We start from the raw sequence: 15,322 nt of genomic DNA on the forward strand, positions 1-15,322 counted from the left end.
GGTTTTCTATCTTTGGAAATTTTTAAACGGAGGATGGGTTATAATTGGACTTCTAGACGGAGAGGCTGATTCTGTTAAGACTCAAGGGGGTGGCAGGTGACAGTAGGTGAGAGATTGGGATGTGAGTGTCCTGCATAGTGCAGGGGGTTGGACTAGATGACCCTTCCAACTCTGTTATTCTATGATTCTAAGTGACACAGGCTTAATAAGTAGGCAATAAAGGGTGTTAGAAGAATAGCTGAATTTTATACACCACTTGTCACTACTCAAAGGAGTCTCAAAGTGCCTTCCCTTCCTCTCCCCACAACAGACAACTTTGGAGGTAGGTGGGGTGGAAGAGCTCTAAGAGAACTGATCTGAGAACAGCTCTGTTAGGACTGTGACTGGCCCAAGGTCACCCAGCTGGCTGCACGTGGAGGAGTGGGCTTGCCAGGTTAAAAGCCGCCGCTCTTAGCCTTTATACCAAGCTGGCTCTCAACACCAAATTGGATCTCAGACTCCAAACATGATTCTGGATACATAATGTCTTGGAGGCAATGACAGTGGTAAGGTTGCCAACTCTGGGTCGGGAAATTCCTGGAGATATTGGGGCGGAGCCTCTAAAGTCCACCCTCCTGATCTACCATTTTCTCCAGGGGAACTTACCTCTGTGGTCTGGGCATTAGCCGCAATCCTGGAAGAACTTCAGGCCCAACTTGGAGGTTGGCAGTTCTAGTAAGGAGCCATATAGCTCTGGTTAAAAGAACGGGTTATTTCCCCCCAGCCCTTAATGAGGTTTCTGAGGAAACAAAGGGAAGATGTGGTTCTCGACATCTACAGGTGACTCTCAGGAAAGAATCTTGAGCGGGTGGATGTGTCCCCCAGGCCCTTCCTGATTGGCTGCCTTTGCCATCAACTGCCGCATTGTGACGTGTCATTTCACCTCTGAACTTGATTGTGATGCTGGAAGGCGAGGGTGGCCGGTCGTCGAGGGCTACTGTAAACAGGATCAGTCCCTCAAGGCTGTTGGTTGATAGCGGACTGCCTTTTTCACTGCGTGAATATGGGCAGCATTCAACTGGGAATTGCATTGGGGATAGCATTTGGTGTTCTCCTTGTAGCGGCTATACTTCTGATTCTAGCGCTATGGCTCTACAGAAAGTTGGGGAGACCCTTTTCTGAGATGAACAAGATTTCACCAATTCACCAACCTACAGAAGACAACAGAAAGCCACCAGGGCGCTCTGGGCAAAACAGCAGCAGTTGCGATGGGTCTGAATGTACTTTACAGCAGAGCAGACTTAAAGATCATTATTCCCCAGAGGAGGAAAATGTGAAACCACATCCAAGTTTCTGCTGTGACATGCCAGAGGAAGTGGCAAACCATCCAAGCCCTGGCTGTCCTATTCCAGAGGATGAGGCAAACTTGGAATGTATTTCACGTGGTGGTTCTTTTGGCAGGTAAGAGGGCACCTTTGGTAAAGAAGACGAGACTTTATGTTTTCAGCAGAGGAGAAAGGATCAATAAATGGGGTGGAGGGTACAGAATGTGGGTCTAGTTTTTGTGAAATGGGGCGGTGGGGGGGTCTTCAGCTAGCCATAGAGTAGCCTTCGTGACTGTCCAAGGAAAGTTTTCGAATAGATCATCATAAACTTCAGTTTTATTGTCTATTCCATGTTCAGCATGCGGCCGCCTAGCATCTTTCAGTGGTTTTCTATAGACCTATTGTATTTCCCCTCCTCTTTTAACAGATGGATGTCTCGTAGCCTCTGGTCCTGTCCTGACCCTGCTGCACTTCTGGCAGCACAACTAGATGCGGTCCTGTCAGACTTTGTTCGGTCCACGGGGGCAGAACCGGGTCTGGCGAGAGACTTGCTAGAAGGTAAGCTCACAAACTTGAAAGCCTTTCCCTCCTGTCTTGTGAAGATGCCCTCTGTTCTACTATTAAGCCTGTGGCACAGAATTTTAAAAAATCAGCATGATCTGGATTCATTTAGGAAGGGTGACTTCGGGTTCTTATGCTGCCTTCTATCCCTTGGGGCTCAGCAAAAATGTTTCTTTTATCTAGGTTTAGATCCCCCCCCCCCCCGTTCTTTGAGGGTATTGTGGAGCAGACCTTGTATTTCAGTGAAGTCTCATTCGAAAATTTCAAAGGCGTTTCTTACTCGGCTGGGTCGGATCGGCCCTCTGGTTTATTGCGGTGAGACTTATTGAAGAGAACCTCTTAGTATGTTGGGGCCCATTTTTATTCATTCTGTCTCTTGTTTATGGCCATGGTGTGCATTGAGGAGAGCGCCTTTGTGCCCTGTGACCCATGATGAATTAGGAGGCAGTAGAGGAGTCTAATGCTGGAGAAGAGCCTAATGCTGGGAGCGATTGAGGGCAAAAGAAGAAGGGGACGACAGCGAATGCAGTGGCTGGGTGGAGTTACTGAAGCAGTCGGTGCAAACTTAAATGGACTCTGGGGAATGGTAGAGGACAGGAAGGCCTGGAGGATCATTGCCCATGGGGTGGACACGACTTCGCACCTAACAACAACAGAGGAGTCTCACCAGCCCCCAATGGGACTTTGATAGGCAGGCCAGCTCTACTCAGCGTTGTTTTAGGCCTCAACCATAGGGCTGGTGGAAAAGCGTTTTAAAATATTTTTCTCTCTCATATGGTTTCTGTCCCCAGTGGTCCTCAGGCTTTGTATTGCCAGCCGAGGTTCCGCAGAAGAGTCTCGGGTATAGTACAGTTTTGCAGATAGCATTTGTGTGGGAGATGGCCACCTGCGGGGAGAGCATTTGTGAGTGCTGATGGTGATTAAATTATCCTAGAAGTATTTTGGGAGTTTGTCGTCTACACCACAGTGTGAGCAGGATTCCAATTGAGCAGGATAATGGCATCGTTTGTAAACAAAACTCAAAAAGTTGAACAAGTAAGATTAAAAGAAGGGGGGGAACAATATATACTGTAAGGGGAGGATTAATTTTGAAGAAAATGCAAAAAGATAACATTTTGCCAGGTCAGCGTAAGACAGTAGTAGAAATTAAGTCACTATGGTGCATTTCTTAGTGAATTCCACCAAGGTGGCCAACTTGGGGGTGCCTTCAAAACTAGCCCAATTTGTCATGCGTGAGAACTGTTATTCTATCAGAACCACAAGCCTGGCTCCAGGTTTCAGTGCTCCCTGGGCGTAGAGGGCACCTTATCCCCCCAATAATCAATAAAGATGTGGCCCAATTCTTCCAAGCAGAGTGAATCTGTGTCACTCCCCTTCCATGAGCTGGTCCCTACTCCAGGCACAATTATGGGAAGTTCTCTTTACCGCAGTCTTTCTCCCATCCATGTACCAGTGCTATGGTTTTTTTAGGCTTACCCACTCAGCACAAGAATCCATTTCCCATCCTGTTATGCAGGATGCAGGCCAAATAAGCCGTAAGATTGATAATTGGCCCCATTTTTGGCTATGGAAGGAAAACGTGACGGATCTCTTGCGCTGCTGCTTGACAGGTATGAAATTAACATCAGCTCTAGAGCAGCAAACCTTGGTGATACCATTGATCCAAAGATTTCTCTTTGAAGCTATGTTTAAACATCAGAGAGGAGGGTTTTTAATTTTATTTCATTTTTGTTCCCCCCCCCCCCATCTGACTGTGCTGTGACAGAAGTTAGCTCTGTGTGCAAGTCAACAAGTCAGTTGCTACCAGCATCACGCACTTTTGGATCTTTGATGCTAAAAAACCAATCCTGCAGGGTGGGCTCTTGTAAGTATTTACAAGAAGAGTCTCCCTGCAGAAGCACATAGGGCGAAAAGCAGTCATGATGTCCCAATTTGGTTCTTGGACATAGCCCAAAGTTTTTTATCCTTGTTAATTTCAAACGTATTATAGTTTAATTAAAATAATCAGGTTAATTTTGGATCTTTGATGCTAAAAGCCAGCCCTGCAGAGCGGGCTGTTGTACAGTTTTATACATAGGGAATGCTCTGGGACTCCAAAGGGGTTCTCTGTGTGACTGGAAGAAGTTTCAGAGAGTGTGGCAAGGGATGGTAGGTGGGGTTTTTGGGGGGGCTCGGGGGATGCATTTCCTCCCTTCTACACTCAGTATCCAACCATGGCTTGATTAAAATAACAAAATGAATAAATTTTGGATCTTTGGTGCTAAAAGCCAGCCCTGCAGAGCGGACTGTTGTATGGTTTTACACATAGGGAGTGCTCTGGGACTCCAAAGGGGTTCTCTGTGTGGCTGGAAAAAGTCTCAGAGAGTGTGCAGGGGTGCTAGGAAGGGTTTTTTTGGAGCTCCAGGAGCGCGCATGCTACCAGCATTTAAACGTGCTAACGAGCGTGTGGGGCTCTGGCTGGGGACTGCCTTTCAAATGGGAGAGAGGGAAGGCATCCAGGGTGCTTCCTGCTACTGCAGAACCCACTGCCCCCATGGAAACCACACCAGTATATCTACTGCAGAGTCAGGATGAATATATATTTCTGTTCAAACACATAGCTCTCAGCCTGTATGATCTGGCTTTCTAAGGAATTGCTCAGCCAGTTTGCCTACTGAATAGCTCACATATGTCAGAAAGGAAAAGGCTGGTTAGGCTCCCCCCCCCCTGAAACGTCAGGGAGTGTTGATTGTGGCTTGCTGGAGCTTGGGTGTCCAGCGAGTGTGTTTCGATGTGATTAGTAGAAGGGTGGGGTACGACTAATGGGTTTTTTTCTTCTATCGTGGGGGGATATCTGATCATTCGTGGAATAGAATATAGGAATTTCTGAGTGCTCTCTTAAAACTGACCAACAGGAAGTTTTTTATTCTTGTTAATTTCAAAGTGGCAGGCCTTTCTCCCCTGATACACTGAGCCTGAAAGCAACTAGCTGTATACAGTCAACGATGTGAGAGCCTCTGAGTTGACTGATTTATTTTTGGAGGGTGGGTGCCCAAGGAGATTCACAATATAAAGAAAATACATAAAATATATCACATAAAATACATACAAAAGCAAATTTTAAAACCACAATTTAGGACTACTTTAATCCGATGCAATCCTAAATAAAGCCGACAGCTGCCTAGTAAGGACCAAAAGCGGGAGGTTCAAGTGTACAACCCAGAGGAGATTGTTCCACAAGTGTGGGGCTGCCACTGAAAAGGCCCTTTTTTCATGTAACCACCAAATAAGCTTCTTTGGTTACTGGGACAACCAGACAGGCCTCTCCCAGTGATCTTCATTCCAGGCCTGAGTTTTTCTATGCAGTGGTATATTTTGTGTACAAGGAAGCCTTCAGATGTGTGAGCTCTCACTTGCTGTCTGCCATGGTAAGCCACATGGAGGATCACCATCTCACTGAGAAGAATTAGTTCTACATACTAGGGAAGGTCTTGTCATTGGAACACAAACTCAATAATTTGGCTGTCAAAAGCTGCTAAAGGGGATCTGATGTGGACTTGAGCCTTGGAAAGCTTGTCCCAAAGTTGTTTCACTAATTAAAACAACAAAAAATGCCCTTCTCCAAGCCTGGATGTGTGTGTGGGGGGGGTCGGGGGGGGTAGAGTTGAGCATAATACATAATCCAGCAAGCCACAATCAACACTCCCTGACGTTTTGAGGGGAGGGGGGCGGAGCCTAACCAGCCTTTTCCTTTCTGACATATGTGAGCTATTCAGTAGGCAAACTGGCTGAGCAATTCCTTAGAAAGCCAGATCATACAGGCTGAGAGCTATGTGTTTGAACAGAAATATACATTCATCCTGATTCTGCAGTAGATATACTGGTGTGGTTTCCATGGGGGCAGTGGGTTCTGCAGTAGCAGAAAGCACCCTGGATGCCTTCCCTCTCTCCCATTTGAAAGGCAGTCCCCAGCCAGAGCCCCACACGCTCGTTAGCATGTTTAAATGCTGGTAGCATGCGCGCTCCTGGAGCTCCAAAAAAACCCTTCCTAGCACCCCTGGCACACTTTCTGAGGCTTTTTCCAGCCACACAGAGAACCCCTTTGGAGTCCCAGAGCACTCCCTATGTGTAAAACCATACAACAGTCCACTCTGCAGGGCTGGCTTTTAGCACAAAGATCCAAAATTTATTCATTTTGTTATTTTAATCAAGCCATATTTGGATACTGAGTGTAGAATGGAAGAAATGCACCCCCCGATCCCCCCCCCAAACCCCACCTACCATCCCCTACCACACTCTCTGAAACTTCTTCCAGTCACACAGAGAACCCCTTTGGAGTCCCAGAGCATTCCCTATGTATAAAACTGTACAACAGCCCGCTCAGCAGGGTTGGCTTTTAGCATCAAAGATCCAAAATTAACCTGATTATTTTAATTAAACTATAATACGTTTGAAATTAACAAGGATAAAAAACTTTGGGCTATGTCCAAGAACCAAATTGGGACATCATGATTGCTTTTCGCCCTATGTGCTTCTGCAGGGAGACTCTTCTTGTAAATACTTACAAGAGCCCACCCTGCAGGATTGGTTTTTTAGCATCAAAGATCCAAAATTAATCTGCTTATTTTAATTAAACCATGACTCAAGCTACAACACTCCACCAACCAGCCCCCGTGGCACACTCTCTGAGACTTCTTCCAGCCACACAGAGAACCCCTTTAGAGACCCAGAGCACTCCCTATGGGTAAAACTGTACAGCAGGCAGCACTGTTGTGGGATGTTTTTGTTTTGTTTTTTAGCATCAAAGATCCCAAATTAATCTGCTTATTTTATGCAGGCTATGATACTTTTGAAATTAACAAGGATAAAAACTTTGAGCAATGTCCAAGTACCAACTATGGGACATCATGATTGCTTTTTCGCCCTATGTGCTTCTGCAGGGGAGACTCTTCTTGTAAATCCTTACAAGAGCCCGCCCTGCAGGATTGGTTTTTAGCATCAAAGATCTAAAATCATTCTGCCTATTTTTTAAGCAGGCTATGATACTTTGAAATTAACAAGGATAAAAAATACAGCACCATCCACGGGACATTCTGATCGGCTTTTCTCTCAGGTGCTTGTGCTAGGACACTCTGCTTGTAAAATCCTTACACCTACCCGCCCCGCAGGGGTGGTTTTTCAGTATCCAAGATTCAAAATTAATCTGCTTATTTTAATTAAACCAAGACTCAGGCTACAATAAGACATAATTCCTACCCCTCCCATTTCAGAGGGAGGGGCGAACCTGACCATGTGGGCAGGACCTTATACCCGCCTTAGTCCCACCTCCTCTGAGCTCTCATTGGTCAGAAAATACTGCACGCTCATTGGCTGGGGCACCTGTCATGATGAATGGTATACCCTCAGGACTACTCCTGGCTCAGGGGAAGAACCTCTGCTTGGCATGCAAGACCTCAGCCGGAGACCCTGGAGAGCCACTTCCAGGCTGAGTTCACAAGTCTGACCTTGACGGACCTGGGGGAGGGGGTCTGATTCAGTATAAATGCACCTTTGTGTCTTCACGCCTCTGTTGCTGCCATCCTCTCGCTGTCCTTTTAATATGCCTGTGGGGAATTAACACTTTTCTCAATGGGTCTCTTTCCAGACAAAAACTGGGATTTGTCAGCCGCCCTAAATGACTACGAACAGCTCCAGCAGGTGCATACAGTGAACCTCCCCCAGGTATTCAACGAAGGGAAGGACCCCAGGCAGCAGCAGGACCGAGAGCCTCCTCAGCAGGGGAACAAGACCGAGCGGCCCTCTCTCCAAAGGCAGGATGACATCGCTCCAGGTAACACGCTTCAGAACGGCAGAGCTTTGATAGCAAAGCAACTGACGGCCGTGGTTTGGTCAGCAGCTGGAGTTGGAGCAGGATCTCTCGAAAGGCGGGCTGCAGCCACACACTGGCCGGCTGATCCCCTGTGTCCCTTTGCAGAGGAGAGTGGTCTCAGTTCCTCAGTCATCTATTAGGGGATCTATGTGGCTCAGTGACAGAATATCTGCTTGGCCCCTGTAGTTAAAAGGACCAGGCAGCAGGTGATGGTGAATGACCTTGTTCCCAAAGTGCTGCAGAGCTGCTGCCAGTCTTGAGTCGATGATGCAGACTTTGATGGACCAAGGCAGCTTCCCGCGTTTACTTAAAGCCTTTTGTTTGTTTACCCTCCTCACCCACCCTGTTTGACCTTCACAGCAGCTCATACAATCTCCAAAAGCCCTTCAAAGCAGTAATAAGCTACATGGCCACCACCCTCACATTTGGTCTGCTGTCAAAGGAGCATTCTCATTAGCAGAACAAAATTTGAGTCGGGGATGCACCTTAAAGGCCAGCACAGTTTCCTGAGATAGATTCAGGTGGCCAGCCATCTTGAGCTGAAGCAGCAGAACAATGTTTGAGTCCAGGGGCACTGTTACCGCCCACAAGGTTTTATTTACAGTAGGAATAAAAAGTCTTTGGTAAAATTCAAATCAAATTCAAAAAACCTTTAAAGGCATATCAAAATCACGAGAACAAGGGTAATTCATAATATAATTAATTGATAAAAATTACATAGTCTAGATAAACAAATATAAAAGAGAATAAAAGGTAAAATTCAGCATTAGGAAAGGGAAGAGGGTGTGAAAATAAAGTTTCACAGGTTTGATGTACACAAGAGGAAAGTGAAAACAAAATGGGGATTTTTTTGAACAATGAGCTGTGAAGAAGAGTTGGTTTTATACCCCGCTTTTCACTACCCAAAGGAGTCTCAAAGCGGCTTACAATCACCTTCCTTTCCTCTCCTCCCGGCAGGCACCCTTTGAGGTAGGCGTGAGTGAGGGCCATTTCGCACGGCTTCAAAGTAGCACAATGGTTGCTAATTGGAAACGCTACTAATTTGCCATAACCCACGACGTCGTAGACAATCTGCAACAATCCTGAAACCGACCCGCAAAAAGCGCTTCGTTGTAGCGCTTCTAGGGGAATCCAGAAAAGTGGATTCACCCTCCGGATAGCGATACACTCCTGCAACCAATCTGCGACAATAGCGCTAAAGACTTGTGCGTTACCATTGTTGCGGGTTCTTCAAAGTCCCGAGCCTTTCCTCCAAACTTCCGGCGAACTGTTCGCCATTTTTTTTTTCTCGGACCGAGCACAGATCGAGGCAACGAGACAGCGACTGGCTTTCTAGCACGATCACTTTCGGAAATTCTGCCCGGACACCACAAGAGTATTTCAAAAGCACAGTAGCACACACCGTCATGTTCCCAACATTTGCCCAAAGCTTAAAACCCCGTCTACCTTCGGCCAGTACTAGCGGAGTCAACGTACAGGGAGCATTTTAAAAAACTTTCCTCTGAGCGTGCCAACGAACGTTCGCCGCTCGCAGTCTCCTGTTTAGATTAGTGGGGTTCAATAGATATGATTCGAGGTGATACCATGAGGGGCGGTTAATGTGTAGTGGGTCTTTGTGTGGTTCCGGGTACGTGGTTGTGCTTGGGTGCGGACACCCCCTTCCATCGGCGGCTAGACCTCCGGCAAGCGGAGTCGCCGTCCACCGTTCATTTTAAAAAACCTTTCTCTGAGCGTGCCAACGAACGTTCGCCGCTCGCAGTCTCCTGTTTAGCTTAGAGGGGTTCAATAGAAATGATTCGAGGTGATATCATGAGGGGCGGTTTATGTGTAGTGGGTCTTTGTGTGGTTCCGGGTGCGTGGTTGTGCTTGGGTGCGGACAAGCCCTTCCATCGGCGGCTAGACCTCCGGCAAGCGGAGTCGCCGTCCACCGTTCATTTTAAAAAACTTTTCTCTGAGCGTGCCAACGAACGTTCGCCAGTAACATGTCATTGATTTATGCTTTGGCTGGTGAATATTATTGGGGAACTGTCGCGTACCGCTGCACTTGCTCTCGGTTGAACACCGGCATGCGTTTTTGTAATGGCGGACATTTCAGTAAAATGGCTCCCGCTGCATGTACAAACTGCTCTTCTCGCGTGTAGACGAATCAGCGCATGCGAGAAGTCAAACAACAAGGGCGCCAATCTGGCCATTAGGGGCAGATCCTGTTCCCGCGCGAGGAGTTTTGAACGTGACATGTGACCTCATGTGGCCAATGTGCGTGTCCCCCACTGCCCACCACCAATCAGGAGCCGGCTAGTCCCTTTGTCTTTGTGTGCGGGAAGGTATATGATCCGTTGCACCCTGCACCTCGCACCTCCATTTTGGTCAGCTACTCGCGAAGGCAGCATGGAATCTTCTTCACAAGCGTCGTCCGTCCAGGCAACCGGGAGGGGGCCAACATGGAGGGACGCGGAGATCAGGAACCTGATCGCGATTTTCTCGGAAGAGAAAATCCAGGACGCCTTCCAGTCCTCACACAGGAATCGGGAGGTGTTTGAGCAAGTGGCCATTAAGATGCGTGCCCTGGGCCACAACAGGACCGGCCTTGAATGCCGGTCAAAAACTAAAACAATGAGGGCGGAGTACATGCGTGCCGTGAACCACAATAAGGGTTCCGGCAACGAGAAGGTGACCTGCCCGTACTTCGAGGAGCAGCGCCCGCTGTACGGCGACAGGGAAGGAGCCGGCAGGCCGAAGCGCGTCGGGAGGAGCCTGAAGGTGGTTCGTAAGCCGGCTGCCCCGGTGGAGGAACCACCCGCTGAGGAGGATCCCGGCGAGGGCACCTCGTCCACCGTCCGGCCTCCACCCCCGGTCCAGCAACGAGGCGCGGACATGGTGACGCTGGACCTACTCGCCATCGCTCCTGGGGAGCCAGAAGAGATTCCTCAGCAGACGCCCCTTGCCTCCGGTAAGCACTTTTATTTTAATTTTATATTTCATTTTGAGCAAATGTGTGTTCTGACGTTTGGGCAGTGACGTTTGGGAATGCTAGGATGTTTGTGGATTGCTTTTGGTGGCTTTTTAAAACGGTAGTGTTTAACCAACAACCCAAACAGTTTTGCAGCATGCCTCAGCCATAGGCCTTCTGCAGTGCTTTAGCCACTACTTTGGGAGCTTGCTGTGTGGTTCAGGTTGTATGTTTGCTCCCTTTTCACTATTGTATGCCGTGTGTTCGTTGCAACGCATAATATGCTAGCCTGTTTGTGGACTGCTTGCTATGGTGGCTTTTTAAAACGGTTATGTTTAACCAAAACCCAAAAAGTTTTGCAGCATGCTTCAGCCATAGGCCTTCTGCAGTACTGTAGCCACTACTTTGGGAGCATGCAGTGTGGTTCAGGTTGTATGCTTGCTCCTTTTTCACTATTTTCTGCTCTTGTCCACAGAGACACAGATGCCAGGGACGGTGGCCCTCGAGTCCCCAGTAGCGGTGGCCGAGGACAGTGATTCTGGGGCGTCAACAAACGTTGGTAAGTATCAGTTGCAATAAGGGGGGGGGGTTTAACTGCTTTGTGCTTTTCTGTTTGTGCAGGGCATCAGCACTGCTAAGAGACAGAAGAGAGTCCCTCTACGTTGCTGCTTTAGGGTTTGAAGCTTGCTTTGCCACACTTTGGTCCTAAATCATGTTTTTTTTTCCTTTTTGCAGATTTCATACCCGGGACGCAGGAGGAGGAGGAGCGTGGGGTGGCTGGACCTCCTGCCCAGCGCAGGCGGATACAGATCCAAGATGGTGAGCGTGCATGAACTGTTCCTTTCGAGCCATGGCTGCAGGACAATGTCGCAAGCCACTAACCATGTGCTTCCTTTTCATTTTTGTGCCCCCCTGGCATTTGAGTCTTGGTTTAACAATATGTAACCAAAAAAGGCCACCATGGGCAAACAAACAATAACTATGTGCTCCCCTGGCATTGTTTTGAGTCTTGGTTTAACAATATGTAACCAAAAAAGGCCACCATGTGCACCAGGGTGGGTTTTGACGATGGTACTAACAGTTCTGTTTCTCATTTTTTGCCAACAGAGGTCCTTTCAGATGAAGATGAGCCAGCCCTGGGTCCAGCCGGCTCACCACCTAGAGGTGCTCTCCAAGCAGAGGAGAGGCTTGCGAGGGAACGCGGCAGGCTGAGGCGCGTCTCCGTCTTAACAAGTGTTGGAGAAAGGATCCTCGAGCACTGCCAGGAGGAGTCCAGGCGTGCCGCTGCCGCAGACCAAGCGATGCTCTCCCTCGTGGCCCAGGAGGGAAAAAAATTGCGGGCAATCCTTAGGGAGTCAAACCAATCCCTACGCGAAAGCGTGGAGGAGGTGAGACTGATAAGGAGGCTGATGGAGAGGGCGGTCGCGGTTATGGAGACGGCCAACCCTCCTCAGATTACCGTGCACGTCCCCCCCCCCCCACACCTACACCACCACCTCCAGCACCCACCCCACCGACCCCGTCTCAGAATGCCTCGACCCAAACTAGAAGGAGGACTGTTCTCGGGAAGAGAATAATTAAACCCGCGGACAAGTTCTCCCCCTCCTAGTTTGGGTCAGTTTGTCTATTTAACCTTATCTGTGTTTGCTGTTGTTTGTTAAATAAAGTTTATATTTTTGACTCTGTCTATGTGTACCCTCTCTAGTGATTGTGTCTATTCTGGTACCGTTGTGTGGGTTGGAGGTTGGAGGGTGTTTTAAAGGTTAAAGGTGTTTTAGGAGTTTGGGGTGAAAGGTGTGCGAGTGTAAGGAGTCACACTGGAGTCTTTTTCAGAAAATTTGCAACAACATTTTATTTTAATAAACAGTTAAACAGGGATAGAAAAATAGGCAATGTAACTAGGAACCCCCCCAACACCCCCCACCCCAAAACACAAACAGAAAACAAAACTCAGGTCCCACTGCTCCCCTCACCAGCCCCTTCCATCTCCCTCACTCTCCTGCACAACCGTCCCATGGTCCCCCTGACTTTGCGGCGGAAGAGGTCTTCGTCCTCCTTCTTCTTAACTGTGTGGGGAGGGAGAAAAAGTACACATTAGTGCCAAACATATTTTCCAATCTGGAGTTTACATGGATACACTTTTTAGTGGCCTTAGCCACAGTGTGAGAAGAGTTGGGCAGTGGGGAACATAACCTACGTTCTTCCGCCTCCCTCTGCTGCCTTTGTCGCTCCATCTCCCCTTTTAGGTCTGCCACTTCAGCCTCTAAGGAAGTCACCCTGGCTTCCATGGCACGCAGCCTTGCCTCCATAGTTTCTGCTATAGAAATCAAATAAAGAATTTAATCACACTTCAAATGGAAGCATCACAGCAGGCTCCCTTATGGCTCCATGGGGGTACACACACATGGGTCTCCCTCAAATACATAAAACTCTCACCTGCAGCCTGTCCTGAGGTGGAAGGTCCCTCTTCCTCCCCTTCCTCACGCTCAGGTGCTTTTGCTAGCTTGGATGGTGATTGTGTAGCTGGGCAAAGAAAAAGAGAAATCATAAGTAAAAGCACACAAACCAGAGATGAAACACAGCTGATGGCCACACCACAATCAGAGTCAAAGCGCATTACCAAAGTGGATCTACAGTACTGGCGGGCTAAGTCAGAGGGGGTTGACAGCATCTTAATACTTTCTCGGATTTCATTGGGGACAGTAGGGGAAAGAGGCAGCTAGTCATTCCATGCATGTTTAAGGGTAAAACACAACGAGGGCAGCACTCACCCATATGCCTCCTCATTTCCAGGGGGGGCTTCCCAGCCTTCTCCCATATCTTGACCATCTGGTCGTGGAAGACCGTTCTCCCACTTGGCTGCGGGACCCCCCCCCCCCACTGTTCTAGACTGTTCAGGAAGTCCAGCTTCACCCTCTTAAATTTTGTCCGGACCTGCTCCCAGGTCCGGACGTAGCCCCTCTCCCTCAGCTTTGATGCCAACACCAGGTAAGCACCCTTGGTGTGGCAGTGGGTGCTGGCCATAAGGCGGCCAACACTTTTTGATTGCAGAACAAGCTCCAGAAGTGCCTAAGCCTCGGCGCGCTGCCAGAAGGAGCCCTTCCGTGGCTCCAGCATCTTCGGAATGACGGTTAGGGAACGAACATGCGTTGCTCCGATCGACCACCCCTATTTTAAATGTATCAAAGCTGCCCACCAATGAAATAATTCCTTGGAACATAAGTGGATTGATCCTCCAGTTTGACAGGGGTCGCCAATACTTCCTGGCAACCCGCCTCCCCAAACTTTCCCCATTCAGCGCTTCCGTATTGTGTTTGTCAATTTCAGCGGGGAGTTAGCATTTAGGGCTGTCAAAGTGCTTTTGGACCAGAGAATCCCCGTTTTTTTGCTGGCTAAGTAGACAAACCGCACAAGACAAGGTTAAACAAAGAACATAAAACTTTATTCAACACCAGAGTAGGAAAAACAATCAAACACGCCTCCTGTTTCTGTAGATGTGGGTGGCTATAGCGTCCCGAACCTTGCACCCCTCCGCATAGATCCTTTTTTTCCTTGCTTCAGGGATGTCTTGTGTGTCCTCAAGGACTACAGGATCAGGTTCATCCACAGGGAAGGGGATGTTATGTCCCTTGTCCTCGCAGATGTTGTGCAAAATGACACACGCGATGATCAGCGGAGTCACATTGTCTATATGCACATGGAGTCGTGACATCAAGCAACGGAACCAGGACTTCAAACGTCCAAAGGCACGCTCCACTACATTCCTTGCCCGGGAGTGACTGAGGTTGTAGTGGCTCTGCACGTCTGTCCTTGGCCGCTTATAGGGAGTCATGAGCCAGCGGCGTAATGGGTAGGCTCCGTCCCCGAGCACCAACGCCGGCACACGCACGCCCTCAATGGTGGCGGTGGGGTTTCCTGGAACAAAGACCCCTTCGTCCATGGCTTTCCTGAGGTTCGATTCCCTGAAAACAAGGGCATCATGCCTCCTGCCACTCCACCCCACCTCGGCATCGATAAACCGTCCGGAGAAGTCCACAGTTCCTTGCAGGAGAACAGAACAAAAGTCCTTCCTGTTCCCGTACTCCTTTATGCTTCCCCCGGGTGCACGGATAGGGATGTGGCTTCCATCGACGGCCGCAAAACAATGCGGGAATCCAAGCCTGGCAAACCCGTCCATACTCTGGAATAAGGGAAATAAAAGAATATAAGCCATGGCATGTCAGCGTGGGGTGCATCGCATCTTCGTTGCTGACCTGTCAAACAAGAAAAAAAATTTAAAGGGCAAAGGGGATAGAATGACACTCACCGCTCCAAGCCGGTCTCCGAGGCACACGACTTTGCTGAACAATTCCGCCTCCATGGCGAGGCAGAACTCCTTAAGGATATCGCCAACCGTTGTGAATCCGAGTCCGAATTGCTGGGCTACTGTCCGGAAGTACTGAGGGGTGGCCAAGTACCACAATGCGGCTGCCACCCTTTTTTCCACTGGCACGGGGCGCCACATGCCAGTGACTTGCCTTTCCATGCGTCCACGTAGAGCCTCCACGAGTTCAAAAAATGTTCCCGTAGACATTCTAAAGTTGGCAATCCAGTGGTCATCATCCCAGCGAGCCCACACAAAATTTTCCCACCAGTCAGAGGATCTTTCGTCCACCCAGA

General features: G+C 48.7%; 1 long non-coding RNA gene across 1 annotated transcript; it reads left to right on the top strand.

Annotated features, from left to right (window-relative positions):
- Positions 1-812: 812 nt before the first annotated feature.
- LOC143841887 (uncharacterized) lies at positions 813-7,663 on the top strand. The gene is made up of 3 exons (XR_013232925.1): positions 813-1,440; positions 1,732-1,862; positions 7,489-7,663. It is a non-coding gene; the product is annotated as an uncharacterized LOC143841887 (long non-coding RNA).
- Positions 7,664-15,322: the final 7,659 nt, after the last annotated feature.

The sequence above is a fragment of the Paroedura picta genome, chromosome 7 (genome assembly GCF_049243985.1).
Source record: "Paroedura picta isolate Pp20150507F chromosome 7, Ppicta_v3.0, whole genome shotgun sequence".
In the NCBI taxonomy this organism is placed as follows: domain Eukaryota; kingdom Metazoa; phylum Chordata; class Lepidosauria; order Squamata; family Gekkonidae; genus Paroedura; species Paroedura picta.